The 17,511-nt window shown below is 38.2% G+C and overlaps 1 long non-coding RNA gene across 1 annotated transcript; it reads right to left on the bottom strand.

The window, feature by feature from the left end:
• Positions 1–6,854: 6,854 nt before the first annotated feature.
• LOC141362197 (uncharacterized) lies at positions 6,855–7,960 on the bottom strand. Its single transcript, XR_012368203.1, has 3 exons — positions 7,863–7,960; positions 7,722–7,782; positions 6,855–7,178 (listed from the first exon to the last, which is right to left on the bottom strand). It is a non-coding gene; the product is annotated as an uncharacterized lncRNA (long non-coding RNA).
• Between the last annotated feature and the right edge of the window lie 9,551 nt (positions 7,961–17,511).

Genomic DNA, 17,511 nt, shown 5'->3' with positions numbered 1-17,511 from the left:
ACCTAACTGAAAACTAGCACTATTTCAACCAGAGGCTAAGCAGGGCTAGAATGACAGTAGAATGTGCGTTTGGTTGCTTGAAAGGTAGATGGAGATGTCTAGCCAAACGTCTTGATGTTGACATAGCTTTGGTCCCCACTGTTATTGTTACATGTTGCACTCTACATAATATATGCGAGAAGCACAATGAAACATACGGTTAGGACCTCCCAGCAGCTGGCCCTCCAGAATTCTCTGGCCCTCCTGAAGCAACAGGTGAGGATGGTGACCCCGTCTGTGCTGTGGACACTCAACCATTAAGAGTTCGTGAGGCACTGACCCAGCATTTTGCAACATAGCGCTGAACATGGTAATATGGCGAGATAAGAATGTGTGAATACCTTACAATATGATTGGAATATCATATGAATAGCTTACAATTATTTGTTATTATTTTTGATACTTTTACATTTGTGGTGGTGTATACATTTTTAAAATTACCAAATGTTCATGTTCCAATAAAATCAAAACCAGATGTATTCTTGCTGAACCTTTATTTATTTCAACGGTATTCAGATTGAGGTAAAATGTTGAAAGTGAAAAGTGCATTCAAGTCACAAGAGATCAAAACAAGGCACAATTATTTTAGTTAACCTGAGATTACTCAAATGAACATTGGCTCCACATTACAATAATAAAAAAAAATTCAATTCCCTGACTCCTGTTAAGGAACAAAAATGGGATGCAGGTGTGGCCAATTCCTATTTCAAAGGTTTCAAAAGCCACATGAACAGATCAAACTACAGGCAGTTGTTAGCCTTAAACTCCTAGATTATCACGTTTAAACACTATCTATTGTCGGAGTGGGGCTGTTGGCTGAAGACTGTTGGGGGCTGCCTGGCCTGAGCAGAAATGATAGGCTGAGAGTGTGTGTGGCCCTGGTAGGAGGTGGACGGTTGGGCATTGTGGTGAGAGGAAGGCATGTGTGTCTGAGGGTGTGAATGATGAGAGGACCCAGAAGAAGCATAACCATCATACCATGTATGAATGTTGGTGGCTTCACTTTGGTGAGGTGTTACTGTTGTGCGTGTTTGATCTGGGTAAAAAGGGGCAGTGTGGGTATAATCTGGGTAGATGGGAGGAGGACGTGTATGATCTTGGTTGAAGTGATGAGCATTGGTATGATCGGGGTGTAAAGATGGAGTCTGGGATTGATATGGGTAGAAAGGAGTTGGGCGTGTGTGTTCAAACCAAGGAGGATGGGCTTGATCTGGGAATGACCTTGGGACAGGAGATCTGCTTGCAAGGAACTGGGTAAACATCATCATCATACGGAGCTCGTGCTCTTGCTGGGCAGCCTGTAGTTTCAGCTGAAGCTCGGTGTCATCCGTCTAGGTGAGAGTATTGGCAATCTTCGTCACAAAAGGATCCATTGTGATTCCAATTTGCTTTTACGTTTTCTCCGTGCTTTAGATGTACCTGTAAAAAACAGAATGTTGTTATGTTTTGAGGATATTGTTTATGACAGCACCTACACGTTTTAGGAACAAGTAATTGTTTTCAGTTAACTGCAAAAATATAAAAGTAACCACTTTTATATTTTTCCAGTTAACTGAAAACAATTACTTGTAAAATGGACACCCGATGACTGGTAAAACATAGTCAAACCTACCAGTTCCACCCTCCTGCTGACGTGCACCACTTGCTTCTTGGGTTGCTACGGTAGGTCTATTGTCACTTGAAGGGCTTGAGTTACCAAATGAGGTCTCTGTAGAATCAAGAGGTTCCTGAGATGTATCATGAGGATTATCTGGATAAAAATAAATCCATTCTTGATGCATACAGTAAAAGTAACAAACAGAACATCAGAGAATTGTACGATGTAATAGGTCCGTTTTGGATGTGTAATGTACCGCATTTTGAAAAATGTAAACACTGGTGGAGAAGCACTTCCTGTTGTTTTTAATTTTTTTTCAGTTCAATTGGTGTTATGTTTAATATTAAAAGGAGGGATGAGAAATAAGGAATTTAGGAACTGAATTGTTCATAATACTGCAAAAAATTAAACTTGTGACTTTACTGAAAACCAATATTACATAACTGAAGACTTTACACAGTTTTTGGATAGATTAAATTAGCATGCTTTTTAATCTCTGATGGAGTTGACACATTAAGCTATGTTAAAATATTATTTTTTGAGAAAAATATTTAGAAAGTACATGGTTCATTATCTGACAACTTTGACTAGAAAATATACATTTATGTAGTGGTGTTTATTTCACAACTACTTGTATTCCCTATGTCAAGAATCAGTGAAATACAATGTTTTAACATTTGATATAACATTTGATATAACAATTGATATATAACGTTAATATAACTTTGTATCCGGGTAGGGACATTAACATTAATGAATACACGACATTTCTCATCTGGCAACAAAACGACAACGTAATGTGAGCATGAATGTTCCTACCTGTAGGATCGGTGTCCTCCGTATCCACAGACCCTTCTTTGTGCGAACTGTCCAAAACATTTCTTGGGTTCTCTGCTGAAAAAACCAGCATACCAGCCAGACCAGCATATGTTGTGTTTTGGTGCTGGTTTGCTAGTGAACACCAGCTAAACCAGCATTAGCACCAGCTAAACCAGCACCAAACCAGCATTAGCACCAGCATCCCATGCTGGTCATACCAGCATATGTTGGGTTTTGGTGCTGGTATGCTGGTGACCACCAGCTAAACCAGCATAGACCAGCATAATTCCCATGCTGGTCCATGCTGGTTTGATGCCGTTTTTTCAGCAGGTTAGCACTGGGCTTGTCCCCTAAAATGCTGTCCATTTGCTGGTAGAACTGGAATGTTATTCGCCCATTGCCACTTTTATTATTGTGGTCTTTTACCTCCTTGTACTTCGATTTCAGGGACTTTATTTTTCTCTGACACTGCAGCCAAGAACGTTTAAAACCCTGCTCCGCCATTGCAGCCGAAAATCCTCAAAAACATATTTGTTTCTGTACGAGCCTTGAATTTTCTGCTGAACAAACTCTTCTCCCCACAGGGAGATAAGGCAGATAACTTCAGCCATCGACCACTGCCCTCTATTTTCGTCCTCCATGCTTCCTGCGTTGTTGTTTTTTACCGCCTCCACACGTGCTACCGCCTGAGAATAATCTGACGTCATCCAGTCGCGGAGAACTACTAAATTGTTGCGGTTTTAATGACGTACAGAACCTATTGCCTCAGAAAATCCGATCTGCCTGTTTACACGACAGTAAATACACCTCGCTACACAGCAAGTTAACTTACCCTGTCAGTGTCTGTTGCTTTAAATTGTTTTGTGGTTTAATGTTTGAAACCAAAGAAATAAAGTCATACTGTAGGCTGTAACTGTTCAAATTTTTTCTAGATAAAGTAACACCACAGATGTTGCATTTGTTATATTACTTGCAGTAATTAGGTATATTATTGTTTTAATAAAGAATCAAGTAAATAAGCACAACAAATATTTTTTCTGCAAAAAGATATTTAATATATCTTTTAAAAGGTTTATGTCTGTTAAAAGTAATACAAATAAAACACTTCACAGTCTTTATGAATTAAATATACACGCATTCGTATGAAGTATAACAGTTCCTTAGTCAAGAGCAGAGAGTGATTTTATTGAGATGAATTTGTATACTGCAACTTTAAGACATGAGAGAGATCGCTCTTTTCACGTGCACGGATGACATGCTGCTGTGTGTGCGCTAGGGATGCACCAAAAATTCGGCATTTTCGGTTTTCGACCGAAAGACTTTTATCACAGGAAAAAACAGTCGAAATGTTGTGTTGACACAAACAGAAACCGCAACCTGCACGTGCTTGTCTAAAGCAACGTGTCTGCGGTGTGGATGTATTTAACCGCACATGAGCAACAGGTTATAAAAATGCTCGCACTACGTAAACAATTGTCTCTAATTGCAGCCGCATTCAGGATCCCTAAGATGACAAAAGTAAACAGAATGATCGGTTCACAAGATCTTCAAATTTAGCGAGTACCGGTGGCCGATCGATCGGAGCATCTCTAGTATAAAATAATATCTCTGTGACTTTATAAACAACAGAATGTTAAAGGAACAGTATGTAAGAAATGTATATCAATTAATCATAAAATGGCCCTGATATGTCACTAGACATTAAGAAATCATTTTCATTTCAAATACTTATATCACTGACAACAGTGGTCTGAACCGGGATATTGTCATTAAAAAAGTGGAGTTGCAGCCCTCAACTGATGTTTATGTTGTCATTTTGTGTATTGGCCACCAGTTGTGTCATTGCAGTACCAGTTTTAGCCACAAGTTTTGTGATTGCAATACCAGTTTTGGCCACAATCCTACATCATGTTCCTTTAAAATTATACACATATGTTGTTGAGTGCATTGTGTGTCTAACTAAAACTGTATGTTTTACAGATACAGCATCATTTCATCATCTATATATGGTGGGACAACCTCCTTGATAGGGTATGTGTGCTACAAAGATATTGATTTCTGTGATACGTCAACCGCGTCACTGCAGTCTCGTGCACACAGTTCACAACAGAACCGGAAGTGAAGACAATGCTGAATAAAGTCATATTTTTTTTATTTTTGGAACAAAATGTATTTTGGACCACTTTGATGATTTTTATTGCCTTTCTGGACATGGACAGTATACCGTGTATAGAATTTCATTGAAGGGTCAACAAGCTCTCGGACTAAATATAAAACATCTTAAACTGTGTTTCAAAGATGAACGGAGGTCTTACGAGTTTGGACCGACATGAGTGCGAGTCATTAATGAAATTATTTTCATTTTTGGGTGAACTATAGCTTTAAATTTAGAAAAATGGAATGTTTAACTCAAACTTAAAGCAACACTAAAGAGTTTTTGCTCTTTGCTCCCCCTACAGGTTAGAAGTGTAATTGTTCATTACCACTGTCGTAAATACTGCAGCATAGCTGCCGTAAAGCAAGTTTTTGTAGTTTTCACTCGAACTTCAGGACCACTACCCGACGGTTGGAAACTTCTTTAGTGCGGTTTTGGAAGATAGAGGGCTGCAAAGCGAATGTGAAAGTGCCATTCACCTTGTTTTGAGTGGATGAACGACTAAAACCTTTTGGAAACATTATTTTAAGGTAAAAAACTCTTTGGTGTTGCTTTAATTTATTTTCGACTGAACAAAGAAAAACAAACATGTCTGTGTGTGTGTGTGTGTGTGTGTGTGTGTGTGTGTGTGTGTGTGTGTGTGTGTGTGTGTGTGTGTGTGTGTGTGTGTGTGTCTGGATTGGGTGGGAGGGTTTACTGTCTTGAAATAGTTACTGTTGTTAAAGGCGGAGTCCACGATGTTTGAAAAACGCGTTGGAAAAGGAGACGGGCCGACTACCAAAACACACTTATAGCCAATCAAATCAAATCAAATGCCGGGTTTCGTATGTGTGGGGCGGGTCTATCAACAGAAGGTCCAGATTCTATTGGGGTAGGGGTGTGTTTGTTTAGGTGATTTCAAATATCAACATTGGCTTTCAAACATCATGGACTCCGCCTTTAAAGACAACTGTAGTTTTGTTATTTGTTATTATTGTTATTTATATATATTTTTTTAATTTGTATGGTTTAATTTAGTTTAAAATAAAGTTATTTTTTTAAATCTACATTCTCTTCTTGTTCTCTCTCTTTAAGAACTTCTGGTCTATGGTATATTGGCTGAAATGAGATTTAAGCTATCCGTTCAACAATCAGTTCAACTTAATATAAAAAAAATACAAGATACTACCTCAAGAATAAAAAAATCCAATCAGTAGATAATTAAATTACATTTACCTTTGAAGAAACTCGAAGGGTCGCCCCAAGTGCTGTTGACATGTTGAAGATATAGAAGGACACAAACATGCAGACCAGTGCATCTGTGAAGCTTGTCGTGTGTTCCATGATCACAACCTGGTCCGCTGCCACCATGAAACCTGCTGCGGACATTGGACTCTCTCCTGTGAAAATATAAATATCATACAGAGTCATACAGGAAAATCCATCAATTTAAATGTCCACTACTTGATTTTAGCATTCACAAATTATGTTGCCTTTTACTTACCACATACACTAATACAGGGTGTGGGTGGCAGGTGTTCCGTCTAAACCTCAGTCGCAATGCAGGTTTTGTCGACCATGTGGAACATTCTTGCATGGTCTTCTTTGAAGTGTAGAAGCAGCATCCTCACTGCTCCACAGGGTCCACCACGAGCTTGAATTTCTGCTCTCTGTTTTGAAGCTATGCTTGATTTTTCAAGTGGAAGAGACTGCAAATACTCTAGAACTCTAGCAAATTTCGCTGCCATAGCCTCCTCAAATGCCTCGTTGATGTGGACACCCGTTAAAAGTTTGAAATGTGCCTTCATGCCAACAAGTGAAAATAAAAAGGGCCATTCTTCTTTAATAAGGTGTGTGTCCTTGCCAGACTGTATGTCACTTCTCTGCGATACGAAGGTATCTGACATTAACTGTTCTATTTGTTTTGCATTCATGTCATTTACCTTAAACATTTCCTGCATCTCTTTTTTCTTTTTCATCTGGGCTTCCACATTCACAGAGTCTTTACGTTGCAGCTTTTTTTCTGAAACAGGGCTGCCGTCATATATAGTGCTGTTGTGCTTCTCATTTCTCTTGTAGTTATCAACCCTGTGCTGAAATTGCTTAGTTAAAGCATCATGCCCACTTCCAACAACCTCATCTCCAATCATGTCTTTTAAAGACTTTGGATATGTAAGGACCATCTTCCGAGCAACTTCATTTAGGTGTTTTTTTGACAGGTTTGGTTTTTGGCAAATGGCAAGGATTTCAGATGCAATAATCCGTACCATTTCCCTCCTTTCTCTGGCTGTTGGTCTCTCTTGATTTTTTAATTTCTTCCTCAAAACAGCTGGCAGCATGTTCCAAGGCACTTTAAAATTATAGTGCCATCCACTGTCCTGTTGTGTAGAGGAACTAGTGCTGTCACTATCTGATGGAGAGGAGATGACACTTGAGAGTGAGGTTTGAGAAGTAAGAGGTGTTTGTGGGCTTGTTGGATTGATCCATGGTGGTGTTACAGATTTTGGGGTGAGACTAGAGAACGTCTAGGGAAATCATCTTCCATGTTCGAGTGGCTTGGAGCTATATCACTCTGAGCAGAGAAGACACCTAAAAAGCACAGACACACATTCACTTAAAAAGATCAAAGTCATGCTTGAACATGGATTCATTTTTGACAGTGTACCCTACTGAAAAATCCAGCCAAGACCAGCACAAGCTGGTGAGCCGGCTCCAGCTGGTCCCCAGCTTGGTTTTAGCTGGTTTTGCTGGTGTAGGAAGCTGGTTTTGATTGTGTAGCAAGCTGGTTTAGCTGTGTTTTGGTCACATTTTAAGCTGGTCTAGCTGGACTTAGCTGGTCATGCTGGAATACCAGCTGGCCCACCAGCATGACCAGCTTTGTCAGGCTGGGAGGACCAGCATAAACCACCTTAAACCAGCTACAACCAGCTACCAGATTATGCTGGTTTTAGCTGGATTTTTCAGTAGGGACATTGGCACATATCTGATTTATTTCCACATTTGAATGAGGCCTGAAACCGATCTTGAAATATCCAAACATATGTGTTTTTTTCGTGTTTACACGGCCATAGAACACATCCGATCTGTGTCACATATAAGCAAAAAATCGGAATTGGGTCACATTTCACTGACAGTGTAAACGAGGCCTTAGTCTGGCCCTCTTTGGCGGCGGCTCCATCTCATCTTGAACATCCTGAAGATTAAATACACGTATATATTAAAACAAATTTAAATTAACATTGAGTTCTGCTAAAGGCTTCGGTTTAAAAGTACCTGTGAAGAAGGAGCCGGCCGTTTGAGAGCGCGACGCTGAGGACGAGAGGCGGGAGGAGGCACTTTACTGTGTCGAGGTGAAAGTCTACATAAATACAAATAAAGATACTGTAACAACTGTTTCTGCTAACATTTAAACAATAAAAATATTAAGTTTACTGTAAAAAATTTAAAAACACAGCTAAACGTAATACTTCACTGGTTACAGATGAATTTAGAGAGACTTTGATAAACTTACTGGGCCTGAGGTGGCGTGACCTCAGCCAACAGCCCATCAGGAGATGATTGTCTGTAAATATATATATAAATATATTGTTAAGAACTGTTTCTGTAAACATAAATAACAAATGTAAAGTCTAAAATAGAAAGACTATGATAAATTTACTGAGCTTTAAATCATTGTTGCTGATACACAGTCTGGCCATCATTTAAAACACATGTATTAAAACAAATTGAAATTAACACAAGTTCTGCTAAAGGTTTCGGTATAAATCTACCTGTAAAGAAGGAGGCAGGGAAGGAGACGCAATATGAGGTGCTTGAGGAGGTGAAAGTCTACAAATACAAATGAAGAGTTTGGTTCCAAAACGCGATCAACGCCATTTTTGAAAAAAAAAAGAGAGTTACTGCTAAAATCAGTATTATATCAGGTCAGTAGTTAAAAGTAAATTGTTAATTTTACGCAAAATCCAATATCCGCCGTGTTATTCTGTCATCTTTTCTCCCTTTTTTCCCCAAAATGCGATAAACGCCACTCCTTCTTTTTTACAGAACACAATAAATCCACTCCAGATATTAAAGTGCCCATCTTATGACTGCTTTTCCACAAGTTAAATAGGTGTATGAGTTCCATAAAACATGTTTCAAAAGTTGTTTGCTCGAAATAGCTTATAGGAAAAGATTGTTACCCATCTATAGGAGCCTCTGTTTCAGGGCATTTCAGATTGTGCCGTTTTGAGCTAGTCATTACATATTTATGAGCTGCTGCTCCTTTGATCACGCCCCACTACTAACGTCATGTGCGCGTGCATAGTGATATCGTGAGCAGTACAGACCATACTGTGTTATTATTTTATATATTATTATTATTATTAACGGTTTATGTTGCCAACAGACAAATCATGCAGAAAAGTGTCACTAATAAGTACACTACAGGAGAAGAAACTCATGACACAATGATTCCAGAGTTAATTGTGATGTAGCAGTTTCAACAATACACTCGTTTTCCCTGGACAATACTAACATATTCCCGTTATAAAACATTTTCAAACGCATTATTTTCGCAAATTACAGAAATGAAGACCCGGCGGGGGATGTATACTGCTTGTGGACCGCGTGCTAATTGCTAGAAGCTAGCGGGAGGTCCGGATGTAAAGTTATAAGAGGCTCGGGGGTTAGCCTCGTCAGAAAAGCCGGGGCGGTAAGGCCCGGTCTCGGTTAGTTTGGCAAAAAACTTTTAGTTTGGCAAAGCACTGTTACTTAGTTCTTGTAGAATTGTAAAATAAAGCCGTTAGATTTTTTTTAAACTTTCAAAACCACGCTGTAAACTATCCAGCCTGCAAAAATATCTATATAGCCTAACGTTACTGTCTACAACCAATTTTAACATCACTATACATTTAAATGGTATAATTTATGGGATTAGCATCAATGTATGATGTTTTGATATACAGATGCTCTAGCATCATAAATGTAGTATTTTGTGACAGAAGATGACAACATGCAAAATATAACGTGACTTCTTACCTTTTGTGTTCATACAACGATCGCAAATCGAATCCAGTCTGTTTCAGATGTGTGAATGATCCATGAAAATCCAAAAAATACATCCTATTACCATTTTTGTCCACAAATGCGTATAATCCGTGAAATATAGATACATAGTCTGTTGTTTACATCAGATTTCGCATGAAGGTCTTATTGCCTACAATCTGAAGACTATTTGCGTCGTAACACACTGTATATAAGATTACTCCAGGTTCCAATAACCACTCGTTAAAACGTTGTTTTTAAAAGTAGGCGGGAGTATAATCCATAATATCCAAATAGCGCTGTTATTTCAGTGAGACATGATAACAGCAGGGTATCAGCGAGCGAAGTGCGTCCACACCTTTCACGGGAGCTGGTGGCTTCATGTCAGCTCTGGGGACCAACCGACCGATCCAAGGCAGAGATGGAGCTTGATGGATGCTGAGAGGCTCAACCCCACTGCAGTCGTCCACAACAGAGTAACTCCTGATCCGACAAATATATCAAAACAATAAGTCAGTAACTTAGAGCAGTGTTTCCCAACCACTGTGCCGTGGCACTCTAGTGTGCCGTGACAGCTTGTTTGGTGTGCCGTGGAAAAATTAAAAATCACAACTGCGTATGTCAATGTCATCAATTCCAGCCAGGATATAATCTTTGTGTTCATCAAAACAAGTGTACTTGCATTGAATGTGAGTTCTACATTTAATATAGTAAACTATTCCAGTTAAACGAGTCATTTAAGCATTGCAATAGAGGTTTGTGCATTTCTTTTAATGCTTTTTGGTATAGTGGTGTGCCGTATGATTTTTTTACTTATTAAAACTGTGCCGTGGCAGAAAAAAGGTTGGGGAACACTGACTTAGAGCTAAAACTTAAATCTTACAAATGGACAGCTCTGATATAAGACACGTGAGTACAGAAAGAGTTTTTATGCTGTGTAAGTCTTTTGTTACCCTTTGGTAAGAGAGCTGGTGTCAAAGCCTGTACCAGACTATGAAGAAAGTTCATGATCCGATGAAGAATCTGACGGCTCCTCCTCAAAGTCTTCATCATCTACAATGGCCTTCTCCTCTGGACCTGTAAGTGAAAAGAACAGATAAGAATTAAGGATCATCTTTTAATTCAGCATATCGTCCAGGAATGTCAATCTGAAATTCAATGACATGGTAAAGGACAGCAAAACACTTCAAAACTTTAAATAATTATTTTTTTCAAAAAATTAACTGCCAAAAATAATGATCAGGTTACACATGGGAATAGTATTAATATGTGATTCATTACAAAGTCCTTTGGCTAACAGTGTCTCTATCTCTCACACATTGCACTCAGTGTTTTTTCATACTCTGTAAACCACTGAACATCAGTCACAGATATTGTTGGACAGATTACAGGTAACAATGTATGAACTTACAGGCTTCCTTTGCAATCGGCCAGTCAAAAATTCTAATGATCCTGACAATAAGAACTTAATTTGGTATTTCTAGTCAGTTTTGTTTGCTGTTAAAGATTTGCTTTAGGATTACTACTATATTTAAACGTGAGGAATGTCTACAAGACTGTATGCAATATGGCAATGCAATATGTAAAATGGCAATGCATTTCATTATTTAAATTTACATTTTTCATGCTATATGTGCAATGTTTGGTGCAAAAAAATGAGAAGGTGGCAGTGTAACCAGTCCAGGTATGTGGGCTCATGGGAAACGAAGTGCAAAACAATAGTCAATACCAGTGGTGGACAGTAACGAAGTAAATGTAATTCGTTACTGTACTTAAGTAGTTTTTTTGCGTATCTGTACTTTACTCAAGGACTTTTATTTTTGGAGACTTTTACTTTCACTTTACTACATTTTAAAGTCAAATATCTTACTTTTTTACTCTACTACATTTTGAAAATTCGGTCGTTCCTTTTTATTTATCAGTGGATTAAAAAATTTACTGAGCAAAATAAGATGCACGCATAACGCATCAAGCCACCAATCAGGGTACAGTGCCGCGTTTTGTTTTGAACCTGTTGGTTGCCCCGTTTGGCGGTATACTGTCTTTAGCGTAAATAAGCGTCACACATCAGTGCAGCAGCCAGACGGAGTATAGTTTTGAGTTTTACTGCATTCGTGAACGATGGAAGACACAACTGACTTGCCACAACACCCATGGTCTTATTTACGAGAGTTTTTTGAAGTTGTTAAAAAGAACAACGTGTCCTTCATTTTAAAGTGTCTCCTGTGCCTGCCCCGAGACTGTCTCATTTCGTCTTATAAGAATTCACCTTCTAACCTAAGAAAACACGTAGATGTAAGCAATTTTCATTCTGTTTTCTTAACCGTAGCTTGCAAAAAACTGTTTCATATTGTTGTTAAAAATATAAACGACGTTAATGTTACCACGATTGAACTTTTATGCGTGGCGCTAGCTCGTTAAGTTGACTAGGTTGCCTGGTAACACTGTTGCACAAAGCGAAAGTAGCTATGCATGCTGGAGCTATTTGTTTAATATGTCAATTAAGTTAGATTTTCACTGAAGTTTATTGTATTTTAAGCTGAAATGACAATCGATCGCTGTTAACACAGTTTTTTTGCAGTGATGCTAAAACAGGTGGATTGTAGTGCTCCTTATAAACTGAAATCGCTATTTTAAAAACTTTTGCTCCAAACAACTGTGATCTAAGCTAATGCTAAAGTAAATATTAGTGATGCAACAATGTATCGGCCGCCGATATTAATCGGCCGATAATTGATGAATTTTAAACTATCGGCAATAGCACGAGAAAGGCCGATACCGATTGTTTATTAATAAACTGCATAAAGAAATCCATTATATGTAAAAAATGAGTTAATGTTGTTAATAAAATAAATGCTGAATAGCTAAAACCACCTTTGAAGGTTGTCATGCTGTCTTATTATATTTGTTTTAGCTTAATTTGTGCCTCTCTTATTATGTTGGTCAGTTGAATGTTAATTCCAATCCATGTTCAGTAAAAATCATTTGATGCAGAAATAAACTAGCTAATAGACCAACTGTATAGTATTGTATACAAATGTTTAATATCGGTATCGGCATCGGTATCGGCCAGAAGTTATCTGTTTAAATCGGTATCGGCCCAAAAAAATCCTATCGGTGCATCCCTAGTAAATATATACACGCTAAAGCACATTAATTGTTTATTAAATTATATTTTGAAATGCTTATTTTATTTGTCAAAGAGGGAGAGACTGATTTTTAGATATGCAGTTAATGTTTTAAATGTTTCTTTTTGCAGAGAAAGCATGGTAGCCACATTAACAGTTATAATGCCATGACAACAGCAAGCAAAAGAAAACTTGAGACTGAGGAGGCTCCTTCAACCTCCAGACAGTTGAAGTTGGGAGAAACTAGGCTAGTCACACAGAAAAATGTTGATAATGCAGTGTTGAATTTTGTGACCCAGTCTCTCCAACCCTTCAGTGTGGTTGAACAGCCATCATTTAAAGCTTTCCTAAATGAGCTTCAGCCTAATGCCTCTCTCATGTCAAGGACCACTTTGCGGCGTAAGATGGATGATGCAGTGCTTGAAATGAAGGCAAAAATTAAAAAAGAAATGTTGCAGATAGATTTCATATCAACAACAACAGATTGCTGGAGTTCAAGGAGAAGAGGTTTCATAGGTGTCACTGCCCACTGGCTTGATCCTACAAATCTGGAGAGATGCTCAGTAGCACTAGCATGCAGGCAGCTTAAAGGCCCACACACATTTGATGTTCTGGCTTGCACACTAAATGACATACATTCTGAATTTGGCATACAGAACAAGGTTGTTCGAACCACCACAGACAACGGGTCAAATTTCTTAAAGGCATTTTCGTGTATATGGCGAGCAAGATGAGAACAACAACTCTGCTGAAGATGAGGCTGAAGATGTCACTGATGAGATTTTGGATGAGGAGGATGTGAATGGAGTCAATAGCACTATTCGGACGGGATTAGTTTTCCAAACAACGTTTGAGTTTCAGCGTGTCCCCCAGGACGTCTGTGATTTTATGTACCGATTCGGACGGGATTAAAATGATGCAGGCTATTCCAGAGATGGGAGTGTCTGTTTCATGCATTTGGGCGTTGCAGTAGCACGTGCTCTGGATACGCGTGTTTGTAATATTAAATATTTTGCTTTAAATGTTAAATCATGACAGAACATGTAATTTATTTAACAAATCAAAATAAAATATGCAAATCCTACTAAAGTAACGTTAGCTTACGTGTTTTATATAACGGTCTGCTTATAACAAACACAAAGTAATGAAGAATAATGATTAATAAAATTTAATATCTTTATTAATTAACATTACCATTCCGGAGTTGAACAACTTTGAACGGAGTTTCTTATAATGTTAATGATATTACAGTGTTTAGTCTTAACAGTGTATGATATTCAGCTCGTCTTGATTTAATTATTTTATTTTGCAGAATGCGTAAAAACATCCATCTGAATGAACAGGACTCAGGAAATACAATATACGCGCATTAGTAAGACCTTACGGCAGATCACTTTGGCCAAAACACGACATGAACCGCGTTTTCAAAATATATTGCGGGCAAACACAGACATTTGCATCCGGACGGGATTAATTTCTCAGAGGACCTCTGAGTTTGGCGGAAAAACAGTAGGTAAATTGCTCTGGAATTTTTACGGAGGTCGTCATAGAAAAACACAGACATGGCCGATTCGGACAGGATTAAAAACACAGAGGACCTCTGAAAAGCACGATTTTCTCAGAGGTCCCCCTGTAAAACTAATCCCGTCCGAATAGGGCTAATGTGGACTTTGTAGAGGTATCTACTGTTTTAGATGAGGATGATGGCTTACAATTCCAACTTCCGAAACATCATCCATGTGCCTGCCACTTATTAAACTTGGTTTCGACAGTGGACGCAGCCAAAGCCTGTTCTAATGAAGCCTACAAGAAGCTTTCCCGATCAGCATTCTCAAAGTGCCATGCACTATGGAACAAGAGTGGCAGATCTACTGCTGCTGCAGAGGTGATAGAAGACGTGTGCAAAATTCAGCTCATCCGCCCAAACATAACACGGTGGAATTCCTTATTTCTCGCTGTTGAGAGAATTCTTCGAATCATCAAAGATCGCCGGTTGCATAAACATAGCCGTGACGTTAAGACTGCGTCTTAAGTATGATTCTGACTAACTAGCAATTAGTTAGGGCTAATCAGTCTTATTATTTGGATTTAAATTAGACCAGTATACCTTTCTATGTAACATACTTAAAACAGTTATGATCAGTCTTGAAGAAAAAAATTCATGACTAAATTTTAAAGCTAGTCTTAAAGTTTTATGAAACCAGCCACAGGGAGAGGGGGCTATCAGAACTGTCTGCACTTCACTCAAGCTGCCAATGTAAGTACAGTTTTTGTATATAAATCTTTTAACATTCAAGTTCCAGTACTATAATGCTAATGATAAAACTTTTTTTCTAATTAAAAAGAGAGTTCACCCAAAAATGACAATTCTGTCATTTATTCCTGTATACATTTCTTTGTTCTGATGAACACAAAGGAAGATATTTTGATGAATGTTTGTATTCTTTTGTCCTACTATGGAAGTGAATGGGTCTTATGATCGGTTTGGTTAGAAACCATTCCTCAAAATATCTTCCTTTGTGGCCATCAGAACAAAGAAATTTATACAGGTTTGTAACAGCATAAGAGCGAATAAATAATGACAGAATTGCAATTTTTGGGTGAATTATCCCTTAAAAAATTATACTCCCCCTCGAACACACAACCACACTTAAAAGGATAATGACATGAAATAATTAATTGTTGTTGTTTGAATGTGTTGTAGGCTGAGCTCAGTTGAAATTGCCTTTCTAGAGGAGTACGCTAGAACAATGAGCCCCATTGCCAAAGCCCTCAACATTCTTCAGGCTGAAGTCAATGTTCAGATGGGATGGCTTCTGCCAACTCTGACCCTCCTCATCTCAAAACTTGACCGACTTCGCATTGCCTCCAGGTACTGCAAACCTCTAGTGGATGCCCTACAAAAAGGCATGCAGCAGCGTTTTGCAAACATGCTGGTAGAGCCAGAGTTTATTGCAGCTGCAATCCTTGTACCCAAATTTAAAACATCCTGGACATCAGATGAAAACATTGTCAAGCTAGGTAAGATTGTGCTAAAGATTTAAAGGAACTGAGAATAAAATTTTAGCTATCTAACTCATATTTGATCTTTACGTTCTCAATTTGTTTTGGTTAGTTTCAAATAAACCTTGGTAATAAATGAGATGGTACAGTTCTGTTGATACTGTAATTTAATTGGAAAACTGTGTGATGGACTACATCAAGGACCATCTAGAGGACAATATTTCAATTCAGTCACCAACCGATGGTTCCAGTGCCTCTGAGGAAGATGACGACTTTGCGAGCATGAAGCTTCATCATGGTCAGGAAAGTATCAAGTAGTTAGAAAGCTACCTTGCCTGCAAAGCTGATGACAAAGAAATGATCAAGTCCTTTCCAGCAGTCTGTAAGTTGTCTTTAAAGATCAATACTGCTTTACCCGCTTCTGCAGCCTGTGAACGTATTTTCAGCATGGCAGGGCTTAGTTTCAGTCCGAGGAGGGCAAGAATGGACTTTGAGAATCAGCTCCTTCTCAAGCTGAATAATAGATATTGCCACTTCAGTTAGATCACCAGTGCCATACAATACTAGCCTGTTAACCAAAAGCATAATTAAAGGCATGCTGTTTAATGTTTACTGCCAAGGCTATTGTTCACTGCAATTTGAGGCTTGTTATGTATGTCACTTATGACACGTTATAATTCATTTTTGAGATTTACATTTTAAGTGAGGTTTTAAGTGAAGCAGTATAGGGTTAATTCACAAACACAAAGCTTGACTAAATTGATGTAACATTGTTTCTGACTTTGTGGGTAACTGAAAGACTTCAAAACTGAATGTACACATACTGAATGCAGTTGCGACAAGTGTATTTTTTACTAACCATAGTTCCTATTACAGTGAATCTGATACAGCCAGTTATATATTTGTACAGACACATTCAGGGGCAAAATAATAAAAGAAAAGTTCTGTAAACCTGTTGTGCTTATTAATTCAAGTTTATTTTACATTTAAACTGTTGCAAATAAATACTGAAATGAGACTTACTGCTGTCAAATCCTGTTATTTTATTTGGTTCTAAAGGGAAAATTTTTGCTTTAAGGTTTTAGGCTTATGATAATTTTAATAGACATCAGTGTCTGATTAATGTCATTCTATTAATAGATTGGTGAGCCAAGAGAGTCTTTTCACATACAGTAATTAGGATCAGCAAGAGTTCCATGACAAAAATAATACAGCCATAATAAATCAGTACTTTTTACTTAAGTACATTTTGAGGCAAATACTTTTGTACTTTTACTCAAGTAAAAATTTAAAACAAGTACTTCTACTTTAACTTGAGTAATATTTTACCCTGGGTAACTCTACTTTAATTCAAGTACATGGTTTGTGTAATTCGTCCACCACTGGTCAATACTCAAAGGATGGAGAATGGGATTGAGTGTTTGCCTGTTCGATCTCTGTCATGATGTCCCATTGGAGGGTGTGTTTTCGGGGATGATGTTTTCAGTGGTTTTGGGAAAATCTAAGCCATTATAGAGATGAGAGAGTGTGTCAGCTTTAGTGTTCGTAGATCATGGTCTGTAAGTTACTGTAAAATTATATCGAGGCTATACAAGTTTTTGTGATTAGTGATTACCGTAAATGAATGCTGAACTCCCTCCAACCAATTCCACCATTCCTCAAATGCCATCTTCGTGGCTAATAATTCCCGATCACCCACATCGTAGTTTTGCGTTTGAATGCAGAAATTTTACGAGTGAGAAAAAGGCACGAAGAAACATTTTAGC

The sequence above is a fragment of the Misgurnus anguillicaudatus genome, chromosome 25, assembly GCF_027580225.2.
Source record: "Misgurnus anguillicaudatus chromosome 25, ASM2758022v2, whole genome shotgun sequence".
Classification (NCBI taxonomy): domain Eukaryota; kingdom Metazoa; phylum Chordata; class Actinopteri; order Cypriniformes; family Cobitidae; genus Misgurnus; species Misgurnus anguillicaudatus.
Note: the sequence above shows the minus strand (reverse complement) of the source record. Positions and strands in the feature narration are given on the sequence as shown.